The sequence below is a fragment of the Sinohyriopsis cumingii genome, chromosome 17 (assembly GCF_028554795.1).
Source record: "Sinohyriopsis cumingii isolate HCF-2022 chromosome 17, ASM2855479v2, whole genome shotgun sequence".
Taxonomy (NCBI): domain Eukaryota; kingdom Metazoa; phylum Mollusca; class Bivalvia; order Unionida; family Unionidae; genus Sinohyriopsis; species Sinohyriopsis cumingii.
The window spans coordinates 49,478,037-49,503,038 of NC_142977.1; the positions used below are offsets into that span (position 1 = coordinate 49,478,037).

Genomic DNA, 25,002 nt, shown 5'->3' on the forward strand with positions numbered 1-25,002 from the left:
CTCTCTCCCTCTTTCACACACACACACACATACACACACACACACATACAAATCTCACAAATATCTACAGACGGGAAAGCGATACAACCTGCATGAGTGTTTCACTCACATTCATTCGAGTCCCATAAAGGTTACCTTTTTATTCTTTATGCTCAAACATTTATAATAAGCACAAGGTATTATCGAGAGGAGAAGTTTATCTCTTGTATGTTAATGAGAAATTGTCATTTTTATATAAGTACCCGCTGGCGCTATATTCCCGCGATTCACAAACAAGATGCCCATCTATCCACTGCCTGTCTAACTATATACGTCTACCTACCCTTCCCCCCCCCCCCACCGTCTCTCTCTCTCTCTCTCTCTCTCTCTCTCTCTCTCTCTCTCTCTCCTGGATGTATACATCCATAAAAGTGATCATGCACGCGTATCTATTACATAGTTGTTTGTCACTACAACTTAATATTTCCATTTGTCTCGATCACACAATCGTTCACTTTGTCTCTGTTAGATCAGGTTTGCCTTTCTCTGTACCTCGAAGAGAGATAACGCACAGACAATTATGATGGTCATGTCAGGATGGCCGAGTAGTCGCAGTCACATTTTCCTGGCTTCGCTTCGAATACCACTTCTGACAAACCGTAAAATGCAAATGTAGTTAGTTAAATAATAATAATAATAATAATAATAATGAGGACTTTGTATAGCGCCTAATCTTTAGAAGCTCTGAGAGCTTTACAACTTTCGACAACACCTATAATATAAAAGAACATATTCTGCTATGCTTATAAAAACAAACACCATGAAATTAGAAATCATAAAAAAAAACATGCTGAGAATGTTTAAGGTAGGAAACATTATTCAGTCTTTTAGTTTCTTCTTGCAGTCGAAATAAGTGAGTTTTGAGAACCCTCTTGAATGTGATCACTGTGTCTTTGTTTCTACGTTCAGTGGGCAATTCATTCCAAATTGTTGGGACCTGGTATGCAAAAGAACGCTCTCCATATGACTTTGTTTCGTTAGTGGGAATAATGGGTATACGATTGTCAGAAGAGAAGCGTAAGTATCTTGCTGGTGTCTACACATGGGTGAGGTCGAATAAGTATGTTGGACTGAAGTCCGACAGTGAAACGTAGCACAGAGAACAAATTTTATGTTTGATTCTGGATCAAATGCTGAGTATGTTACCAAAAATAGATCTATGATATTAATAAATATGAAGAACTAAAAGATATACCATTCAGACGCTATGAAAGAAAACTTTCTTGGTGTGCTTATATTACGACCGAAAGCCAGACGGGCAATTCAAACACATAAATCTTTCTTATTCCTACTTCTTATAATAAAAAAATGAGATCATTTGCCTGATTCCTGATGATGCTGTCATTATTTAAAATACAGATCAAATAATACGGTGCATGGATCAGTTTTATGTTGAAATGTATTCATTGGTCACTAATAATGAAAATCGGAAAGGTTCGATTTGAAATTTTGTGATTTCTTACGTATCTGATAATGATAAATATATGTGTGATGGTACAATAACTGGTGATGAACTATATACAGCTATAAAAGGGGTGTCTAGCAGTAAATAGTTTGATCTGGACGGACTGAGTGCTATTGTGTGTCTTGCAATAAATATCTTGATATAGACGGATTAAGCTGTTTTGGAAATTCTTTGATTGTATATACGTTTTGATCATATGGATCTTGACGAGACGTCAAGACCCGACAACAAAATGTGATCTAGTAATCACAATCGAATTACTATATTTATCATAATTTTTCTTCAACATTTCTAAAACCTGTTGCGAGAAAGAAACATTTAAATATATTTTCATTATATTTGTGTTGCATGCATGTTAGTCTTCGACCATTTTCCTAAATTCCCTATATTCGAAACGAACAACAAAAGAAATTGCTTAGCCTTTAAGAAATGAACTTCGTCTTAAATCATAAATTGTATTACATTTTCATCTGGTGACATGCGCATGAATATAAGTTTCTGAATGCAACACATACAACAAACAGTCTCATTCTTATAATTATTACTATCCAGAACACAAATCTTTTAAGCATACTTTCAGCAGACCCATACGTTTGATTTACAGAATTTTTGCATTTATCAGATATAGCATCACAAAATTGTCACGAGTCCGATAGCCGTTGAACTGTTTCAAATGGAACATTTTCATTGGCTCTGGTAAGAACATGGCGTTATTTTTGACAGCTATTTACAGCGGAATTGGACAAATTAGATTCAAATCAGTATTCAGATGGGTTACAGAGAATGTTATTCAGTTCCATTTACATGTCAAGTGAGGCTACGACATAGTTGTACACGCTTTGCCCACTTTAGACGTGATTCTATTGAAGCTAGGAAACCTCGGGGGAAAAAAGTAGTTCCAGCCTCGTTTAAGATTATGTTGATACAGGTTCACATAACAGATGGGTCGTTTTTCTACTTCTGGAAAAACGACAGTAAAATTTGGGCTATTTCTTGAATAGAAATGGGTATGCATATGCTAAAAATTAAATGTTTGAATTCGGTTGCAAGTATATCATTTGCTAAAGATAGCTTTTCAAGCAACACTAAATTTCAGACGAATATAATAATAATGACTCTAACGTTGGGCGGGGGGGGGGGGGCTGAAACTCTGCTGTCTGAAAAGACTATCCAGCAATCCACAATGTATCCCTGTTTTTATATCCTTCCATTTCCTTTTCACTGCGTACTGAAACCACTTTTGATTCACTTTCAAAACCTAACATACCAATTTGGTAAAATAATTTTGTTCCTATACTTCAACCACTGACTTCTGACTTGGCCCCAATGTCAATTACGACTGGTTTTCAAACAACGTCACAACAGTGTTCTGTCAAGGGTACCTATTGCATTCATGTTCTCCCGTTCCTTAATATTTCAATTGTTCTCTATTACTTAACATTTGCATTTGTCTCTATCATTTAATGTTTCCTTTCCACTGTATTTCTAAGAGATAAGGTGCAGAAAACTAATGGATAGATCAGGATGGACAAGCGGTCTAAGATGCTGCATTCAAGTTGCAGTAGAATCCCACCCTCATCGACTTCTCTGCAAGGGAAAAATTAATAACTTTGTAGTTAATGTTATCATTATTAGAGGCACAATATACAAGTACAAAGATAACACGATAGATGATGGGAGATTATCCTGTGCTGTTACAAAATCTTTGTTGTTACAAAATATTACTATTTATTCAATTAGTCGATGATTCGAGGCCTCAACGAGTCCTATTCAGTATGCTGACCTATCCGCCCTTTAATCTCTCTATGTGCGCTCGGAACTTTGTAATCCGTAGGTCAGGATGGCCGAGCGGTCTAAGGCGATGCGTTCAGGTCGCAGTCGGGTCCTCCCGGCGTGGGTTCGAATCCCACTTCTGACAAACTGTTCTTTTGTCATAGAGCAGTATCTCTTATGACTCTAAAATAGAAAACATCAATCTTACAGCGTTCATGTATGCTGGCATATAACAGATGTTTTAGTTAAATATGCTTTTCTGGCCCTTCAAATGTATTAATTTGTTATCCTCTCTCTCTCTCTCTCTCTCTCTCTCTCACACACACACACACACACACACACACACATACAAATCTCACGGATATCTACAGACGGGAAAGCGATACAACCTGCATGAGTGTTTCACTCACATTCATTCGAGTCCCAAAAAGGTGACCTTTTTATTGTTTATGCTCAAACAGTTATAATAAGCACAAGGTATTATCGAGAGGAGAAGTTTATCTCTTGTACGTTAATGAGAAATTGTCATTTTTATATAAGTACCCGCTGGCGCTATATTCCCGCGATTCACAAATAAGATGCCCATCTATCCACTGCCTGTCTAATTATATACGTCTACCTACCCTTCCCCCACCCCACACCGTCTCTCTCTCTCTCTCTCTCTCTCTCTCTCTCTCTCTCTTTATGGATGTATGCATACATCCTATAACATTGTTCAATAATGATTACCTGTTACATTGGAGTTTTTCACTGTTCCTTCATATTTCAATTGTTCTCTATTACTTAACATTTGCATTTGTCTCTATCATTTAATGTATCCTTTCCACTGTATTTCTAAGAGATAAGGTGCAGAAAACTAATGGATAGATCAGGATGGACAAGCGGTCTAAGATGATGCATTCAAGTTACAGTAGAATCCCTCCCACATCGACTTCTCTGCAAGGAAAACATTAATAACTTTGTAGTTAATGTTATCATTATTAGAGGCACAATATACAAGTACAAAGATAAAAATATAGATGATAGGAGATTATCCTGTGCTGTTACAAAATCTTTGTTGTTACAAAATCTTACTATTTATTCAATTAATCGATGATTCTAGGCCTCAACGAGTCCTATTCAGTATGCTGACCTATACGCCCTTCAATCTCTCTATGTGCACTCGGATCTTTGCAATGCATATGTCAGGATGGCCGAGCGGTCTAAGGCGCTGCGTTCAGGTCGCAGTCGGGTCTTCCCGGCGTGGGTTCGAATCCCACTTCTGACAAACAGTTTTTATTTTCTATTTCCTTTAATAAAAATAAATATTTTTCTTGCAATATACAAGTCACATTAATACAATTGTAAATATAACCATAAAATAATATTACGTGTCAACTACATGTATGAACCAGTGCATACCTACCAAGTCTGAATGTATTAATGGAGCAATTTTGTTTATCTGCCAAATTATCCATAGCATGTCATAACGGACATCCCCGGATGGCTTAGTGATTCAAGGCACTGTAAAAAATACTGTAAGATTGTGTCGGCAGGCACAACTTTGTGCTGGACATGTCAGGATGGCCGAGCGGTCTAAGGCGCTGCGTTCAGGTCGCAGTCGGGTCTTCCCGGCGTGGGTTCGAATCCCACTTCAGACAAACATTTTCTTTTTTTCAATCTTATTTAAAAGAAATAAATATTTTGTAAATCTACGAATCACTTTAATACAAGAGTAAATATCGGGCCCCGAGTGGCCGAGTGGTCTAAAGCGCTGACCGTTCCGGATCACTGCCATCTCACCTCTGTCTGCGTGGGATCGAGTCCAAGGCTCGGCTAGCGTGGGTACGTGGGAAAGCCTGCCAGTAGCTTCTCGTGAGTCGGTGGTTCTTCCATGGGTTTTCCAGGGTTCTTCCTCCACCAGTTATACGGGCCGCCACGTATAGCCTATCTTGTGCTGAAAAATGGCGTTAAACCCTACAATAACAACAAGAGTAAATATAACCATGAATAATATTACGTATCAACCACCTGTATGAACCAGTGCATACCTACCAAATCTGAATATATTAATGCGTTCATTTGATTAGCTAGAAAACTAACCATAGCATCTCATAACGGAAATATCAGGATGGCTTAGCGATTTAAGGTAGTGCATGAATACTTAAGATTGTGTCGTCAGGTACTACCTTGTGCTGCATATGTCAGGATGGCCGAGCGGTCTAAGGCGCTGCGTTCAGGTCGCAGTCGGGTCTTCCCGGCGTGGGTTCGAATCCCACTTCTGACAAACAGTTTTTATTTTCTATCTTATTTAACAGAAATAACTATTTTTTGAAATATACAAGTCACTTTAATACAATTGTAAATATAACCATAAAACAATATTACGTATCAACTGCCTGTATGAACCTGTACATACCTACCAGGTCTGACTATTAATGGGTCCATTTGTTGATCTAGGAAATTAAGCACAGCATCTCATAACGGACATATTCGGATGACTTAGCGATTTAAGGCACTGCATGAATACCGTAAGATTGTATCGGCAGGCACTACCTTGACCTGGATATATCAGGATGGCCGAGCGGTCTAAGGCGCTGCGTTCAGCTCGCAGTCGGGTCTTCCCGGCGTGGGTTCGAATCCCACTTCTGACAAACTGTTCTTTTGTCATAGAGCAGTATCTCTTATGACTCTAAAATAGAAAACATCAATCTTACAGCGTTCATGTATGCTGGCATATAACAGCTGTTTTAGTTAAATATGCTTTTCTGGCGCTTCAAATGTATTAATTTGTTATCCTCTCTCTCTCTCTCTCTCTCTCTCTCTCTCACACACATACACACACACACACACACACACACACACACACACACACACACACACATAGACACACACACACATACAAATCTCACGGATATCTACAGACGGGAAAGCGATACAACCTGCATGAGTGTTTCACTCACATTCATTCGAGTCCCATAAAGGTGACCTTTTTATTGTTTATGCTCAAACATTTATAATAAGCACAAGGTATTATCGAGAGGAGAAGTTTATCTCTTGTTATGTTAATGAGAAATTGTCATTTTTATATAAGTACCCGCTGGCGCTATATTCCCGCGATTCACAAACAAGATGCCCATCTATCCACTGCCTGTCTAACTATATACGTCTACCTACCCTTCCCCCCCCCCCACGCACCGTCTCTCTCTCTCTCTCTCTCTCTCTCTCTCTCTCCTGGATGTATACATCCATAAAAGTGATCATGCACGCGTATCTATTACATAGTTGTTTGTCACTACAACTTAATATTTCCATTTGTCTCGATCACACAATCGTTCACTTTGTCTCTGTCAGATCAGGTTTGCCTTTCTCTGTACCTCGAAGAGAGATAACGCACAGACAATTATGATGGTCATGTCAGGATGGCCGAGTAGTCGCAGTCACATTTTCCTGGCTTCGCTTCGAATACCACTTCTGACAAACCGTAAAATGCAAATGTAGTTAGTTAAATAATAATAATAATTATAATAATAATAATAATAATAATCATAATAATGAGGACTTTCTATAGCGCCTAATCTTTAGAAGCTCTGAGAGCTTTACAACTTTTGACAACACCTATAATATAAAAAAAACATATACTGCTATGCTTATAAAAACAAACACCATGAAATTAGAAATCATAAAAAAACATGCTGAGAATATTTAAGGTAGGAAACATTATTCAGTCTTTTAGTTTCTTCTTGCAGTCGAAATAAGTGAGTTTTGAGAACCCTCTTGAATGTGATCACTGTGTCTTTGTTTCTACGTTCAGTGGGCAATTCATTCCAGATTGTTGGGACCTGGTATGCAAAAGAACGCTCTCCATATGACTTTGTTTCGTTAGTGGGAATAATGGGTATACGATTGTCAGAAGAGAAGCGTAAGTATCTTGCTGGTGTCTACACATGGGTGAGGTCGAATAAGTATGTTGGACTGGAGTCCGACAGTGAAACGTAGCACAGAGAACAAATTTTATGTTTGATTCTGGATCAAATGCTGTGTATGTTACCAAAAATAGATCTATGATATTAATAAATATGAAGAACTAAAAGATATACAATTCAGACGCTATGAAAGAAAACTTTCTTGGTGTGCTTATATTACGACCGAAAGCCAGACGGGCAATTCAAACACATAAATCTCTCTTATTCCTACTTCTTATAATAAAAAAATGAGATCATTTGCCTGATTCCTGATGATGCTGTCATTATTTAAAATACAGATCAAATAATACGGTGTATGGATCAGTTTTATGTTGAAATGTATTCATTGGTCACTAATAATGAAAATAGGAAAGGTTCGATTTGAAATTTTGTGATTTCTTACGTATCTGATAATGATAAATATATGTGTGATGGTACAATAACTGGTGATGAAATATATACAGCTATAAAAGGGGTGTCTAGCAGTAAATAGTTTGATCTGGACGGACTGAGTGCTATTGTGTGTCTTGCAATACATATCTTGATATAGACGGATTAAGCTGTTTTGGAAATTCTTTGATTGTATATACCTTTTGATCACATGGATCTTGACGAGACGTCAAAACCCGACAACAAAATGTGATCTAGTAATCACAATCGAATTACTATATTTATCATAATTTTTCTTCAACATTTCTAAAACCTGTTGCGAGAAAGAAACATTTAAATATATTTTCATTATATTTGTGTTGCATGCATGTTAGTCTTCGACCATTTTCCTAAATTCCCTATATTCGAAACGAACAACAAAAGAAATTGCTTAGCCTTTTAGAAATGAACTTCGTCTTAAATCATAAATTGTATTACATTTTCATCTGGTGACATGCAACAAACAGTCTCATTCTTATAATTATTACTATCCAAAACACAAATCTTTTAAGCATACTTCCAGCAGACCCATACGTTTGATTTACAGAATTTTTGCATTTATCAGATATAGCATCACAAAATTGTCACGAGTCCGATAGCCGTTGAACTGTTTCAAATGGAACATTTTCAGTGGCTCTGCTGAGAACTTGGCGTTATTTTTGACAGCTATTTACAGCGGGATTGGACAAATTAGATTCAAATTAGTATTCAGATGGGTTACAGAGAATGTTAGTCACTTCCATTTACATGTCAAGTGAGGCTACGACATAGTTGTACACGCTATGCCCACTTTAGACGTGCCTCTATTGGAACTAGGAAACCTCGGGGGAAAAAGTAGTTCCAGCCTCCTTTAAGAGTATGTTGATACAGGTTCACAGAACAGCTGGGTCGTTTTTCTACTTCTGGAAAAGCGACAGTAAAATTTGGGCTATTTCTTGAATAAACATGGATACTCATATGCAAAAAATTAAATGTTTGAATTTGGTAGCAAGTATATCATTTGCTTAAGATAGCTTATCAAGCAACACTAAATTTCAGACGAATATAATAATAACGACTCTAACGTTGGGGAGGGGGGCTGAAACTCTGCTGTCCGAAAAAACTATCCAGTAATCCACACTTTATCCCTTTTTTTATATCCTTCTATTTCCTTTTCACTGCGTACTGAAACCACTTCTGATTCACTTGCAAAACCTAACATACCAATTTGGTAAAATAATTTTGTTCCTATACTTCAACCACTGACTTCTGACCTGGCCCCAATATCAATTACGACTGGTTTTCAAGCACGTCTCAACAGTGTTCTGTCACGCGTACCTATTACATTGATGTTTCTTCCTGTTCCTTAATATTTCAATTGTTCTCTATTACTTAACATTTGCATTTGTCTCTATCATTTAATGTTTCCTTTCCACTGTATTTCTAAGAGATAAGGTGCAAAAAACTAATGGATATATCAGGATGGACAAGCGGTCTAAGGTGCTGCATTCAAGTTGTATTAGAATCTCACCCTCATCGACTTCTCTGCAACGAAAAAACTGATAACTTTGTAGTTAATGTTATCATTATTACAGGCACAATATACAAGTACAAAGATAAAACGATTGATCATAGGAGATTATCCTGTGCTGTTACAAAATCTTTGTTGTTACAAAATCTTACTATTTATTCAATTAGTCGATGATTCTAGGCCTCAACGAGTCCTATTCAGTATGCTGACCTATACGCCCTTCAATCTCTCTATGTGCACTCGGCACTTTGTAAACCATATGTCAGGATCGCCGAGCGGTCTAAGGCGCTGCGTTCAGGTCGCAGTCTGGTCTTCCCGGCGTGGGTTCGAATCCCACTTCTGACAAACAGTTTTTATTTTCTATCTTATTTAACAGAAATAACTATTTTTTGAAATATACAAGTCACTTTAATACAATTGTAAATATAACCATAAAACAATCTTACGTATCAACTGCCTGTATGAACCTGTACATACCTACCAGGTCTGACTATTAATGGGTCCATTTGTTGATCTAGGAAATTAAGCACAACATCTCATAACGGAAATATCCTGATGACTTAGCGATTTAAGGCACTACATGAATACCGTAAGATTGTATCGGCAGGCACTACGTTGTCCTGGATATATCAGGATGGCCGAGCGGTCTAAGGCGCTGCGTTCAGATCGCAGTCGGGTCTTCCCGGCGTGGGTTCGAATCCCACTTCTGACAAACTGTTCTTTTGTCATAGAGCAGTATCTCTTATGACTCTAAAATAGAAAACATCAATCTTACAGCGTTCATGTATGCTGGCATATAACAGCTGTTTTAGTTAAATATGCTTTTCTGGCGCTTCAAATGTATTAATTTGTTATCCTCTCTCTCTCTCTCTCTCTCTCTCTCTCTCTCTCACACACACATACACACACACACACACACACACACACACACATAGACACACACACACATACAAATCTCACGGATATCTACAGACGGGAAAGCGATACAACCTGCATGAGTGTTTCACTCACATTCATTCGAGTCCCATAAAGGTGACCTTTTTATTGTTTATGCTCAAACATTTATAATAAGCACAAGGTATTATCGAGAGGAGAAGTTTATCTCTTGTTATGTTAATGAGAAATTGTCATTTTTATATAAGTACCCGCTGGCGCTATATTCCCGCGATTCACAAACAAGATGCCCATCTATCCACTGCCTGTCTAACTATATACGTCTACCTACCCTTCCCCCCCCACACACACACACGCACCGTCTCTCTCTCTCTCTCTCTCTCTCTCTCTCTCTCTCTCTCTCTCTCTCCTGGATGTATACATCCATAAAAGTGATCATGCACGCGTATCTATTACATAGTTGTTTGTCACTACAACTTAATATTTCCATTTGTCTCGATCACACAATCGTTCACTTTGTCTCTGTCAGATCAGGTTTGCCTTTCTCTGTACCTCGAAGAGAGATAACGCACAGACAATTATGATGGTCATGTCAGGATGGCCGAGTAGTCGCAGTCACATTTTCCTGGCTTCGCTTCGAATACCACTTCTGACAAACCGTAAAATGCAAATGTAGTTAGTTAAATAATAATAATAATAATAATAATAATGAGGACTTTGTATAGCGCCTAATCTTTAGAAGCTCTGAGAGCTTTACAACTTTTGACAACACCTATAATATAAAAAAACATATACTGCTATGCTTATAAAAACAAACACCATGAAATTAGAAATCATAATAAAACATGCTGAGAATATTTAAGGTAGGAAACATTATTCAGTCTTTTAGTTTCTTCTTGCAGTCGAAATAAGTGAGTTTTGAGAACCCTCTTGAATGTGATCACTGTGTCTTTGTTTCTACGTTCAGTGGGCAATTCATTCCAAATTGTTGGGACCTGGTATGCAAAAGAACGCTCTCCATATGACTTTGTTTCGTTAGTGGGAATAATGGGTATACGATTGTCAGAAGAGAAGCGTAAGTATCTTGCTGGTGTCTACACATGGGTGAGGTCGAATAAGTATGTTGGACTGGAGTCCGACAGTGAAACGTAGCACAGAGAACAAATTTTATGTTTGATTCTGGATCAAATGCTGAGTATGTTACCAAAAATAGATCAATGATATCAATAAATGTGAAGAACTAAAAGATATACCATTCAGACGCTATGAAAGAAAACTTTCTTGGTGTGCTTATATTACGACCGAAAGCCAGACGGGCAATTCAAAGACATAAATCTTTCTTATTCGTACTTCTTATAATAAAAAAAAATGAGATCATTTGCCTGATTCCTGATGATGCTGTCATTATTTAAAATACAGATCAAATAATACGGTGTATGGATCAGTTTTATGTTGAAATGTATTCATTGGTCACTAATAATGAAAATCGGAAAGGTTCGATTTGAAATTTTGTGATTTCTTACGTATCTGATAATGATAAATATATGTGTATGGTACAATAACTGGTGATGAACTATATACAGCTATAAAAGGGGTGTCTAGCAGTAAATAGTTTGATCTGGACGGACTGAGTGCTATTGTGTGTCTTGCAATAAATATCTTGATATAGACGGATTAAGCTGTTTTGGAAATTCTTTGACTGTATATACCTTTTGATCATATGGATCTTGACGAGACGTCAAGACCCGACAACAAAATGTGATCTAGTAATCACAATCGAATTACTATATTTATCGTAATTTTTCTTCAACATTTCTAAAACCTGTTGCGAGAAAGAAACATTTAAATATATTTTCATTATATTTGTGTTGCATGCATGTTAGTCTTCGACCATTTTCCTAAATTCCCTATATTCGAAACGAACAACAAAAGAAATTGCTTAGCCTTTAAGAAATGAACTTCGTCTTAAATCATAAATTGTATTACATTTTCATCTGGTGACATGCGCATGAATATAAGTTTCTGAATGCAACACATACAACAAACAGTCTCATTCTTATAATTATTACTATCCAGAACACAAATCTTTTAAGCATACTTTCAGCAGACCCATACGTTTGATTTACAGAATTTTTGCATTTATCAGATATAGCATCACAAAATTGTCACGAGTCCGATAGCCGTTGAACTGTTTCAAATGGAACATTTTCATTGGCTCTGGTAAGAACATGGCGTTATTTTTGACAGCTATTTACAGCGGAATTGGACAAATTAGATTCAAATCAGTATTCAGATGGGTTACAGAGAATGTTATTCAGTTCCATTTACATGTCAAGTGAGGCTACGACATAGTTGTACACGCTTTGCCCACTTTAGACGTGATTCTATTGAAGCTAGGAAACCTCGGGGGAAAAAAGTAGTTCCAGCCTCGTTTAAGATTATGTTGATACAGGTTCACATAACAGATGGGTCGTTTTTCTACTTCTGGAAAAACGACAGTAAAATTTGGGCTATTTCTTGAATAGAAATGGGTATGCATATGCTAAAAATTAAATGTTTGAATTCGGTTGCAAGTATATCATTTGCTAAAGATAGCTTTTCAAGCAACACTAAATTTCAGACGAATATAATAATAATGACTCTAACGTTGGGCGGGGGGGGGGGGCGGGCTGAAACTCTGCTGTCTGAAAAGACTATCCAGCAATCCACAATGTATCCCTGTTTTTATATCCTTCCATTTCCTTTTCACTGCGTACTGAAACCACTTTTGATTCACTTTCAAAACCTAACATACCAATTTGGTAAAATAATTTTGTTCCTATACTTCAACCACTGACTTCTGACTTGGCCCCAATGTCAATTACGACTGGTTTTCAAACAACGTCACAACAGTGTTCTGTCAAGGGTACCTATTGCATTCATGTTCTCCCGTTCCTTAAAATTTCAATTGTTCTCTATTACTTAACATTTGCATTTGTCTCTATCATTTAATGTTTCCTTTCCACTGTATTTCTAAGAGATAAGGTGCAGAAAACTAATGGATAGATCAGGATGGACAAGCGGTCTAAGATGCTGCATTCAAGTTGCAGTAGAATCCCACCCTCATCGACTTCTCTGCAAGGGAAAAATTAATAACTTTGTAGTTAATGTTATCATTATTACAGGCACAATATACAAGTACAAAGATAACACGATAGATGATGGGAGATTATCCTGTGCTGTTACAAAATCTTTGTTGTTACAAAATATTACTATTTATTCAATTAGTCGATGATTCGAGGCCTCAACGAGTCCTATTCAGTATGCTGACCTATCCGCCCTTTAATCTCTGTATGTGCGCTCGGAACTTTGTAATCCGTAGGTCAGGATGGCCGAGCGGTCTAAGGCGATGCGTTCAGGTCGCAGTCGGGTCCTCCCGGCGTGGGTTCGAATCCCACTTCTGACAAACTGTTCTTTTGTCATAGAGCAGTATCTCTTATGACTCTAAAATAGAAAACATCAATCTTACAGCGTTCATGTATGCTGGCATATAACAGCTGTTTTAGTTAAATATGCTTTTCTGGCCCTTCAAATGTATTAATTTGTTATCCTCTCTCTCTCTCTCTCTCTCTCTCTCTCTCTCTCTCTCACACACACACACACACATACAAATCTCACGGATATCTACAGACGGGAAAGCGATACAACCTGCATGAGTGTTTCACTCACATTCATTCGAGTCCCAAAAAGGTTACCTTTTTATTGTTTATGCTCAAACAGTTATAATAAGCACAAGGTATTATCGAGAGGAGAAGTTTATCTCTTGTACGTTAATGAGAAATTGTCATTTTTATATAAGTACCCGCTGGCGCTATATTCCCGCGATTCACAAATAAGATGCCCATCTATCCACTGCCTGTCTAATTATATACGTCTACCTACCCTTCCCCCACCCCACACCGTCTCTCTCTCTCTCTCTCTCTCTCTCTCTCTCTCTCTCTCTCTCTTTATGGATGTATGCATACATCCTATAACATTGTTCAATAATGATTACCTGTTACATTGGAGTTTTTCACTGTTCCTTCATATTTCAATTGTTCTCTATTACTTAACATTTGCATTTGTCTCTATCATTTAATGTATCCTTTCCACTGTATTTCTAAGAGATAAGGTGCAGAAAACTAATGGATAGATCAGGATGGACAAGCGGTCTAAGATGATGCATTCAAGTTACAGTAGAATCCCTCCCACATCGACTTCTCTGCAAGGAAAACATTAATAACTTTGTAGTTAATGTTATCATTATTAGAGGCACAATATACAAGTACAAAGATAAAAATATAGATGATGGGAGATTATCCTGTGCTGTTACAAAATCTTTGTTGTTACAAAATCTTACTATTTATTCAATTAATCGATGATTCTAGGCCTCAACGAGTCCTATTCAGTATGCTGACCTATACGCCCTTCAATCTCTCTATGTGCACTCGGATCTTTGCAATGCATATGTCAGGATGGCCGAGCGGTCTAAGGCGCTGCGTTCAGGTCGCAGTCGGGTCTTCCCGGCGTGGGTTCGAATCCCACTTCTGACAAACAGTTTTTATTTTCTATTTCCTTTAATAAAAATAAATATTTCTTTTGCAATATACAAGTCACATTAATACAATTGTAAATATAACCATAAAATAATATTACGTGTCAAATACTTCTATAAACCAGTGCATACCTACCAAGTCTGAATGTATTAATGTAACAATTTTGTTTATCTGCCAAATTAATCCATCGCATCTCATAACGGACATCTCCGGATGGCTTAGTGATTCAAGGCACTGTAAAAAATACGGTAAGATTGTGTCGGCAGGCACAACTTTGTGCTGGACATGTCAGGATGGCCGAGCGGTCTAAGGCGCTGCGTTCAGGTCGCAGTCGGGTCTTCCCGGCGTAGGTCCGAATCCCACTTCAGACAAACTGTTTCTTTTTTCAATCTTATTTAAAACAAATAAATATTTTGTAAATATACGAATCACTTTAATACAAGAGTAAATATAACCATAAATAATATTACGTATCAACTACCTGTATGAACCAGTGCATACCTACCCAATCTGAATGTATCAATGGGTCAATTTGTTTAGCTAGAAAACTAACCATAGCATCTCATAACGGAAATATCAGGATGGCTTAGCGATTTAAGGTAGTGCATGAATACTTACGATTGTGTCGTCAGGTACTAACTTGTGCTGCATATGTCAGGATGGCCGAGCGGTCTAAGGCGCTGCGTTCAGGTCGCAGTCGGGTCTTCCCGGCGTGGGTTCGAATCCCACTTCTGACAAACTGTTCTTTTGTCATAGAGCAGTATCTCTTATGACTGTGCAATTGATAACATCAATCTTACAGCGTTCATGAATGCTGGCATATAACAGTTATTTTAGTTAAATATGCTTTTCTGGCCCTTCAAATGTATTAACCTCTCTCTCTCACACACACACACACACATCTCATGGATATCTAAAGAAGGGAAAGCGATACAACCTGCATGAGTGTTTCTCTCACATTTATTCGAGTCCCAAAAAGATTACTTTTTTATTGTTTATGCTCAAACATTTATAATAAACACAAGGTATTATCGAGAGAAGAAGTCTATCTCTTGTATGTCAATGAGAAATTGTCATTTTTATATAAGTACCCGCTGGCCATGTATTACCGCTACTCACAAACAAGATGCCCATCTATCCACTACCTGTCTAACTATATACGTCTACTTACCCTTACTCTCTCTCTCTCTCTCTCTCTCTCTCTCTCACACATACACACACACACACACACACACACACAAATCTCACGGATATCTAAAGACGTGAAAGCGATACAACCTGCATGAGTGTTTCACTCACATTCATTCGAGTCCCAAAAAAATTATCTATATTATTGTTTATGCTCAAACATTTATAATAAACACAAGGTATTATCGAGAGAAGAAGTTTATCTCTTGTATGTCAATGAGAAATTGTCATTTTTATATAAGTACCCGCTGGCCATGTATTACCGCTACTCACAAACAAGATGCCCATCTATCCACGACCTGTCTAACTATATACGTCTACTTACCCATACTCTCTCTCTCTCTCTCTCTCTCTCTCTCTCACACACACACACACACACACACACACACACAAATCTCACGGATATCTACAGACGGGAAAGCGATACAACCTGCATGAGTGTTTCACTCACATTCATTCGAGTCCCATAAAGGTTACCTTTTTATTGTTTATGCTCAAACAGTTATAATAAGCACAAGGTATTATCGAGAGGAGAAGTTTATCTCTTGTATGTTAATGAGAAATTGTCATTTTTATATAAGTACCCGCTGGCGCTATATTCCCGCGATCAACAAACAAGATGCCCATCTATCCACTGCCTGTCTAATTATATACGTCTACCTACCCTTCCCCCCCCCCACACCCTCTCTCTCTCTCTCTCTCTCTCTCTCTCTCTCTCTTTATGGATGCATGCATACATAATATAACATTGTTCAATAACGCTTACCTGTTACATTGGAGTTTTTCACTGTTCCTTCATATTTCAATTGTTCTCTATTACTTAACATTTGCATTTGTCTCTATCATTTAATGTATCCTTTCCACTGTATTTCTAAGAGATAAGGTGCAGAAAACTAATGGATAGATCAGGATGGACAAGCGGTCTAAGATGATGCATTCAAGTTACAGTAGAATCCCTCCCACATCGACTTCTCTGCAAGGAAAACATTAATAACTTTGTAGTTAATGTTATCATTATTAGAGGCACAATATACAAGTACAAAGATAAAAATATAGATGATGGGAGATTATCCTGTGCTGTTACAAAATCTTTGTTGTTACAAAATCTTACTATTTATTCAATTAATCGATGATTCTAGGCCTCAACGAGTCCTATTCAGTATGCTGACCTATACGCCCTTCAATCTCTCTATGTGCACTCGGATCTTTGCAATGCATATGTCAGGATGGCCGAGCGGTCTAAGGCGCTGCGTTCAGGTCGCAGACTTCCGGTTATGACATCAGAAGGAAAACACGTTTGATGATCGCTCCGTGAATGTTCAAGTTTTTTTCCTTTAATAGACATTTTTGCTGTTTTAATTTGTTACAGGTACGTTGATAAGATTTGTGTGATCGCATTCATATATAAGTGAGATGTATTTTGAGTGTGTGGATAACTTTATCCACCACACAATATATTATTTTCTGTGACAATGAATACAAAGCCTGGTCGTGCTGCACGTGCAGCACAAGGAGCTGACTCACACTCTAATGACACCAGTGGAATAGCTAACAATAAGAATGGCATGTCGAGTAACATTGATAGACAGACAGGAGCTTCTCGTCGTTTTGGGAAAGAATGTACCGTGGTGATTGATGTAAAGGATTTGAAGAAAATAAAGGCAAGTGATATTGTTAGAAGTGTAGAAGAATTAACCGGAGATATGTCGGTCTTTGCAGTTGTGCCCAAAGGTGCAAATTTGTATGAGGTCACACTACCGAGCAAGGAAGTAGCATATAATACCTTGTGTGGAATTGATATTGGAAGTGAACACTTTGATTGTACTCTATTATATTCAGACACTATCATAGTGTCAATTCTTCATTTACCAGCATACATCAACGATGATGATATAAGTATGAAGCTCGGTGAATACGGAGTAGAACTTCTTTCTCCCATTCAACGCAGATATTATCCTGGAACTAGTGTGGCTGATGGGACTCGTTATGTCAAATGTAAATTTCCACAGCAGGTAAAATCCTTGCCTTACAGTCTGAAATTTCAGACTGTTAATGGTCAACAATACTTTAGAGTATTACATGATAATCAAGTTAAGGTATGTTCTAGATGTCTAGATCCGGGACATGTTATAAAAGACTGCCCTGATTTTGTATGCTACAAGTGTGGGGAGCAAGGCCATGTAGCAAAAAATTGCACAAGGCAAAGATGTGATAGTTGTGGAAGTTTTCCTCTTATGTGTACATGCAGGATATGCGACAAATGCCACAAAGAGGCGCAAACATGTATGTGTTACAGAGAGGCCATTGCAGGCATTCATTCGCAAGTTGATGATGATACGAGGGAAGACATATTGGAGTTACCGAGTGAAGAAGATGATAAAGAAGAAATTGAGAATGCAAAAAAAGATAATGAGAGTGGAGAAAGTGGGGAAGAAAAAGAAAGAAGTGGAGTTGATATGACCAATGTAGAAATAGAGGAAGTAAACAACAATCATACAATTGGAGATGGATCGGGGACAGATTCAGATGATGACAGGAAGATGGCTGCAGACGTTGTTGAAAGATCAAACGAATCACGTACATGTCAAGAAAACGGTACTAATATCGAAAATTTCAAAGTAGTACAAAGGAGAAGGAGAAGGTTTAATCCAGTACCTAACATGAAATTGAATAACATGCGACGAACACCTATTAAGAAATGATCAAACACTCAACATTTTTTAATACTTTCAATACACTCATCATAATCATGGCTTTAAATATTGTATCTCTAAATGTAAATGGCTTGCGTAATTTGAATAAACTAAAGTCTGTTTTAGAAATATTTAAAGAGAAAAGAGGCCATATTTTATTATTGCAAGAAACCTTTTGGGATGATGAGTTTGTTGAAAGTATTAGAGAAAATGAGATTTGGAATGGTGACATATTTTATAGTAATGCAGACAATAAGAGGGCAGGTGTTGCTGTTTTAGTAGTGAGAGAATTGAGAAATCAGGTGACACAAGAAATGATTGAAAAGGGTAGGATTTTACATCTTAAAATAGCTATTGATGATAAAGTGATTGATTTAATCAATATTTATGCTCCAAATGTTGTGAAGGAAAGGTTTAACTTTTTCATGAAGCTAAATACATATTTACATAACAGTACTAGTGATAGCACTATCCTGGCTGGTGATTTTAATACAACTTTAGCAGGTATTGATCGACATAACAAAGCCTTACATATTGATGATGTAGCAGTGCGTGAACTTTATAAAATTATTCATGATAGGAATATTACCGATTTATGGAGATCACGAAATCCTAGTACTCGTAGTTTCTCCAGAAAACAAGTTGTACTAGGCGAAATGAAGCAGAGTAGAATAGATTATTTTTTTATTTCCTCAAAATTGCATTCCAATGTGCAAAATATTTATTATGCAGATACATCCTTTAGTGATCATTCTTTTGTATACCTTAAACTAAATACCTGCAAAGTGGAAACAGGGCCCGGATTATGGATACTAAATAACAATGTTCTTTTTGAGGAAAAATATGTACAAAGAGTGAAATCAATTCTTACCGAGGGAAAAACTGACGAAATGTATTTCAGTGAACCACTCATTTGGTGGGATAATGTAAAATACAAAATTAAAAAATTTTCCCAAGTATACTGTACAAGAAGAAATAAGGAAAGATTACAAGAATACTTTACATTGCAAAATAAATTAAAATCATTTTCAGAAAAAGTCGCAAATAAAGAATCATATGACATTAACAAATATGAAGAACTAAAACATCAGCTAAGTGACTATGAAACTGATTTTTGTCGGGGTGCTATTTTGAGATCTAAGGCGAAATGGGCAATTGAAAGCGATAGAAATACTAAATACTTTCTAAATCTTGAGAAATATCGACACAACAAAAATGTAATCAATGAATTGATTGATGATGATGGTGTAATTATTTCAAATACAAGCGGGATCTTAGATGAAATACATCAGTTTTATAGTCATTTATATTCTTCGGTAACTGTTGATGATAATTGTACTGATTCACTTTTAAATTTTGTAAACTGTTCTGTATCTGATGAGGATAAAGATATGTGTGATGCCATAATAACAGTTGATGAAATACATACAGCTATAAAAGGGATGGCTAAAAATAAAAGCCCCGGCCCGGACGGATTGACAGTAGAGTGGTATTGTAAATTTTATGATTGTATATATGATATTCTGTTGCACATCTTTCAGAGTGTTAAGAATGACAATATTATGTCGAGATCAATGAGATTTGGGGTTATATCACTTATTTATAAAAATAAGGGGGATAATAGAAGATTGCAAAATTGGCGTCCTATCAGTTTACTTAATGTAGATTATAAAATTTTGGCAAGGATTTTGTCTACACGTTTAAAAATGGTATTACCCAAAATTATTTCTCAAACTCAGACATGTTGTATAGTTGGGAGAGATATTGCTGATACTATAGTCACTGTAAGAGATATTATAGATATGGTTGAGAGAGACAATCTTGAGGGATATATCTTAAAAATTGATCAAGAAAAAGCGTTTGACAGAGTTTGCCACTCATATCTGATTTCTGTTTTACGAAAGTTCGGTTTTGGTGACAATTTTATTCAGTGGATAAAGATATTTTATAATGAAATTAAAAGTAGTGTTAAATGCAATGGTCATCTAACGAAACCCTTTTTAATAAAAAATTCAGTCAGACAAGGTTGTCCTATATCAGCAATGTTATATGTATTAGCAGCAGAACCCTTAGGACTCGCTATCAAAGCAAATCCCACTATCAAAGGTATTCCACTCCCACTGTCTAGTAATACAAGTAAAGTTTTTCAACATGCAGATGATACAACCTTGACATTAGCGGACACACAATCCATTAATCAATCTTTTAATGTACTTGACTTGTATTGTAAAGGATCTGGTGCAAAGGTGAACAAGGAAAAGACAGAACTTCTGTGTATTGGATCTGGTAAACTTACTGATGATTATTGCAAACAATTACAAATTCAAATGTGTGATCAAGTCATCTTAATTTTGGGAGCTTATGTTGGAAAATGTGCAAAGTTATGTGAGCAACTGAACTGGAATGATAGATTGTCTAAAATTAAAAACTTATTGCAACTGTGGTCACAGAGATATTTGACAATACAAGGAAAAGTAACAGTTGTTAATAACTTATTAGTTTCTAGAGTATTGTACATAGTGTCAGTTCAGCCTCTTCCTGATATGATTGCTGATGAATTGAAGCAATTATTTCTCAGATTTATCTGGTCAGGAAAGTCCCATTTGGTTCACTATTATACAATAATTGGTGATAAGCGAAATGGCGGACTACAGTTAACTGATATAAAGATGAAAATGTATGCATTCAGACTAAAATTTTTAAAAAGATACTTTGATGTGAATTGCCATGCTATGTGGAAAAATACCTTTGATCACTTTTTATCTACTGTCCTGAACATGAGGTTGACCAAAGAGTTGTTTCTCATGTCTTTAAATAAGCAACAATTGAATACCCTACCTATATTTTACAGAGAAATGTTTCAGGCATGGGAAAAACTTAGAAATAATATCGATACAAATATTGATGTGAGGAATGTTTTTGAACAACCTCTCTTTTTAAATCCTAATATTACATGTGCTGGTAAAACGTTGTTTTTCGCAGAATTTATAGAAGCAGGAATTGTTCGTGTTCAGGATATTACATATGAATTTGTACCTGGAATACTACCTTATAGAGCTATTCAAGAAATGATATGCAAATCAAATTCTGAGATCAAAACAGATAAGATAAAAAAAGACTATAATTGCATAATAGAAAGTATACCATTAGGCTGGAGAAATATTGTTGCAACAGAGTCAAAACCCACTGTAACCAATGGGAGAAATAATATGTTTCTCAGAGTTGATACAAAATTATATGACCTCTGTTTATGTACAACACAACTATTTTACAAGCTTTTATGTACGTTGATTTTTCAAGAACCAGCTTCTGTTTCCTTTTGGAGTAAGATATTTAGTTTGGAAAAGCATAAATACTGGAAATTGATACACCTACCTTTCAAGACCCCAGATTGTATAGATTTGGATTACAGAATAATGCACAATCGAATATTTACAAAAGAGAGACTAAAATACTATGGCAAAATTGATAATGACTTATGTCCAGTGTGCCAGTTGGAAACAGAGGATTTATTTCACATGTTTTTGAAGTGTCCTGAATTAAGCTCTTTTAAGAATTATATTGTATATATAGTTGAGATTCTTTTTAAAAATTGTAGAGTTGGTGTTCTCAATAGCACTTCTTTTCAACAAATGCTCATGATAGGATATAACAAAGAAACAAAATCAGTAAATAGTTATTTTTTTAACTACATTCTGAGCATTGCTCGATTGTGCATTTACAAAAGAAGAAACATTATGTCGTTATTAGGGAAACAAATAGACATCGAAAGATTGTTCCAATATTTGACTAGAAAATATATATTATATGCGTATCAACATTACAAAGACAAAAATCAGACTTTGATTACGAAGTATTTTGTAAAAGATAATCCTTTAATGAGAATAGAAGAGGATAAAGTGTTTATTACATTGTAGAATCATTGTTTTGTACTATAGCATTACAAAATAAAATTTTAGAATCATTGTTCTGTAATATAGCTTAACAAAATACTATTGTAGAATCATTGTTTTGTAATATAGCATTACAAAATACTATCGTAGAACCATTATTTTGTAATATAGCATTACAAACTACTATGTACATACTGACTGTATACTTTTAACTTATATACTGTACAAAGCGTTTTTTTAAATAAAGAAAGAAAAAAAAAAAAAAAGGCGCTGCGTTCAGGTCGCAGTCGGGTCTTCCCGGCGTGGGTTCGAATCCCACTTCTGACAAACAGTTTTTATTTTCTATTTCCTTTAATAAAAATAAATATTTCTTTTGCAATATACAAGTCACATTAATACAATTGTAAATATAACCATAAAATAATATTACGTGTCAAATACATCTATGAACCAGTGCATACCTACCGAGTCTGAATGTATTAATGGAACAATTTTGTTTATCTGCCAAATTAATCCATCGCATCTCATAACGGACATCTCCGGATGGCTTAGTGATTCAAGGCACTGTAAAAAATACGGTAAGATTGTGTCGGCAGGCACAACTTTGTGCTGGACATGTCAGGATGGCCGAGCGGTCTAAGGCGCTGCGTTCAGGTCGCAGTCGGGTCTTCCCGGCGTAGGTCCGAATCCCACTTCAGACAAACTGTTTCTTTTTTCAATCTTATTTAAAACAAATAAATATTTTGTAAATATACGAATCACTTTAATACAAGAGTAAATATAACCATAAATAATATTACGTATCAACTACCTGTATGAACCAGTGCATACCTACCCAATCTGAATGTATCAATGGGTCAATTTGTTTAGCTAGAAAACTAACCATAGCATCTCATAACGGAAATATCAGGATGGCTTAGCGATTTAAGGTAGTGCATGAATACTTACATTGTGTCGTCAGGTACTAACTTGTGCTGCATATGTCAGGATGGCCGAGCGGTCTAAGGCGCTGCGTTCAGGTCGCAGTCGGGTCTTCCCAGCGTGGGTTCGAATCCCACTTCTGACAAACTGTTCTTTTGTCATAGAGCAGTATCTCTTATGACTGTGCAATTGATAACATCAATCTTACAGCGTTCATGAATGCTGGCATATAACAGTTATTTTAGTTAAATATGCTTTTCTGGCCCTTCAAATGTATTAATCTCTCTCTCTCACACACACACACACAAGTAGTAAAGGGGGATACATTAGCGACAATGGGAATTAGCATTACAGACCCCCCTGGGACAGATTAGCGACAAGGGAAATTTAACATGGAGAAAAATCTTGGGTCAGATTAGCGACAAGGGAAATTAACATGGAGAAAAATCGTGGGTCAGATTAGCGTCAAGGGAAATTGACATGGAGAAAAATCGTGGGACTGTTGAGCGTCAAGGGGAATTGAACATGGGAATAGAGTGTGGGTCTATCTAGGGACTAGGGGAATTTAACATATGGAAATTGAATATGGTGGGTCTGTATAGCGTCAAGGGGAATTGAACATGGTGGGATTGTCTAGGGACAATGATGGTAGAGGGTCAAACACAACAGAGACAGAAACATACATACACTAGTACAAGCGTGAGATTTATATATAAAGCATTACCAAGACCTGAAATCTTGCTGGGGTGTTCAAAAATTTGCATAATTGTAATGATGCTATAAATAGCTATAATCAAGGAAATGCTCAACGACAAAATGGATGTGACTAAAAGTAACGCTAAAATGACGAAATTGTCCCAGAATTTAAAGGAAAATAAACATATCCCCGAAAATTAAGTTACAATGGTTTAGATTAAAATGGATAAAATTAGTAACTACTTACAATATCAACTTCTGTGACGATCGTGAATAAATACCTATGTATCTATAATCAGCTGAAATTCCTATGAAATCCCACTATCTATTTATAGCTCCAACTTGTGGGTTTTTCCTTTGGAAAATCCCACTATCTTTTTATAGCCTCAGCTTGAGTGACGTTCCTGTTTATGAATTCTAATATATATGTAAAGCTACAAAATGTGGAAATCCCCAAGTCGATATTTATAGTCTCAAAATTTCCAGCCTCAGTGACGTCACTGTACTGAACACTAGGGGATAAATGGCAACAGTGTTGCAAGTGGCTGACCTGAATACGCGCTACTGTAGGTAGGTAGGTAGAGTGTATCTGATAGGGAAAAAGTGAGTTTTATAGGGACAAACAGAGACCAATACACACACACACACACAGAGAAGAGGAAAAAACAAACCCCAAATATACTATCCACACTCGGGAGGAAGAAAAAAAAACAACCAAATATACGATCTACACAACGTACGCGAACACACACACACACACACACACACAGAGGGAAGAGGATAAAACAAAATCCAAATATACTATCAACACAGAAGGGAGATAATACAAACCCCAAATAAACTATCCACACAAACGTACGCGAACGCATACAAACCCCAAATAAACTATCCACACAAACGTACGCGAACGCATACAAACCCCAAATATACTATCCACACTCGGGAGGAAGAAGAAAAAACAACCAAATATACGATCTACACAA

At 36.6% G+C, this 25,002-nt stretch overlaps 11 non-coding genes across 11 annotated transcripts; all 11 read left to right on the plus strand.

The window, feature by feature from the left end:
* Positions 1–3,338: 3,338 nt before the first annotated feature.
* Trnal-cag (transfer RNA leucine (anticodon CAG)) lies at positions 3,339–3,422 on the plus strand. The gene has a single exon. It is a non-coding gene; the product is annotated as a tRNA-Leu (tRNA).
* Positions 3,423–4,460: 1,038 nt separating this feature from the next.
* Trnal-cag (transfer RNA leucine (anticodon CAG)) lies at positions 4,461–4,544 on the plus strand. Its single transcript has one exon. It is a non-coding gene; the product is annotated as a tRNA-Leu (tRNA).
* Positions 4,545–4,833: 289 nt separating this feature from the next.
* Trnal-cag (transfer RNA leucine (anticodon CAG)) lies at positions 4,834–4,917 on the plus strand. Its single transcript has one exon. It is a non-coding gene; the product is annotated as a tRNA-Leu (tRNA).
* A 542-nt stretch (positions 4,918–5,459) lies between these two features.
* Trnal-cag (transfer RNA leucine (anticodon CAG)) lies at positions 5,460–5,543 on the plus strand. Its single transcript has one exon. It is a non-coding gene; the product is annotated as a tRNA-Leu (tRNA).
* Positions 5,544–5,826: 283 nt separating this feature from the next.
* Trnal-cag (transfer RNA leucine (anticodon CAG)) lies at positions 5,827–5,910 on the plus strand. Its single transcript has one exon. It is a non-coding gene; the product is annotated as a tRNA-Leu (tRNA).
* Positions 5,911–9,421: 3,511 nt separating this feature from the next.
* On the plus strand, positions 9,422–9,505 carry Trnal-cag (transfer RNA leucine (anticodon CAG)). Its single transcript has one exon. It is a non-coding gene; the product is annotated as a tRNA-Leu (tRNA).
* A 283-nt stretch (positions 9,506–9,788) lies between these two features.
* Positions 9,789–9,872, plus strand: Trnal-cag (transfer RNA leucine (anticodon CAG)). Its single transcript has one exon. It is a non-coding gene; the product is annotated as a tRNA-Leu (tRNA).
* Positions 9,873–13,415: 3,543 nt separating this feature from the next.
* Positions 13,416–13,499, plus strand: Trnal-cag (transfer RNA leucine (anticodon CAG)). Its single transcript has one exon. It is a non-coding gene; the product is annotated as a tRNA-Leu (tRNA).
* Positions 13,500–14,541: 1,042 nt separating this feature from the next.
* Trnal-cag (transfer RNA leucine (anticodon CAG)) lies at positions 14,542–14,625 on the plus strand. The gene has a single exon. It is a non-coding gene; the product is annotated as a tRNA-Leu (tRNA).
* Positions 14,626–15,281: 656 nt separating this feature from the next.
* On the plus strand, positions 15,282–15,365 carry Trnal-cag (transfer RNA leucine (anticodon CAG)). Its single transcript has one exon. It is a non-coding gene; the product is annotated as a tRNA-Leu (tRNA).
* An 8,019-nt stretch (positions 15,366–23,384) lies between these two features.
* On the plus strand, positions 23,385–23,468 carry Trnal-cag (transfer RNA leucine (anticodon CAG)). The gene has a single exon. It is a non-coding gene; the product is annotated as a tRNA-Leu (tRNA).
* The last annotated feature ends 1,534 nt before the right edge of the window (positions 23,469–25,002 follow it).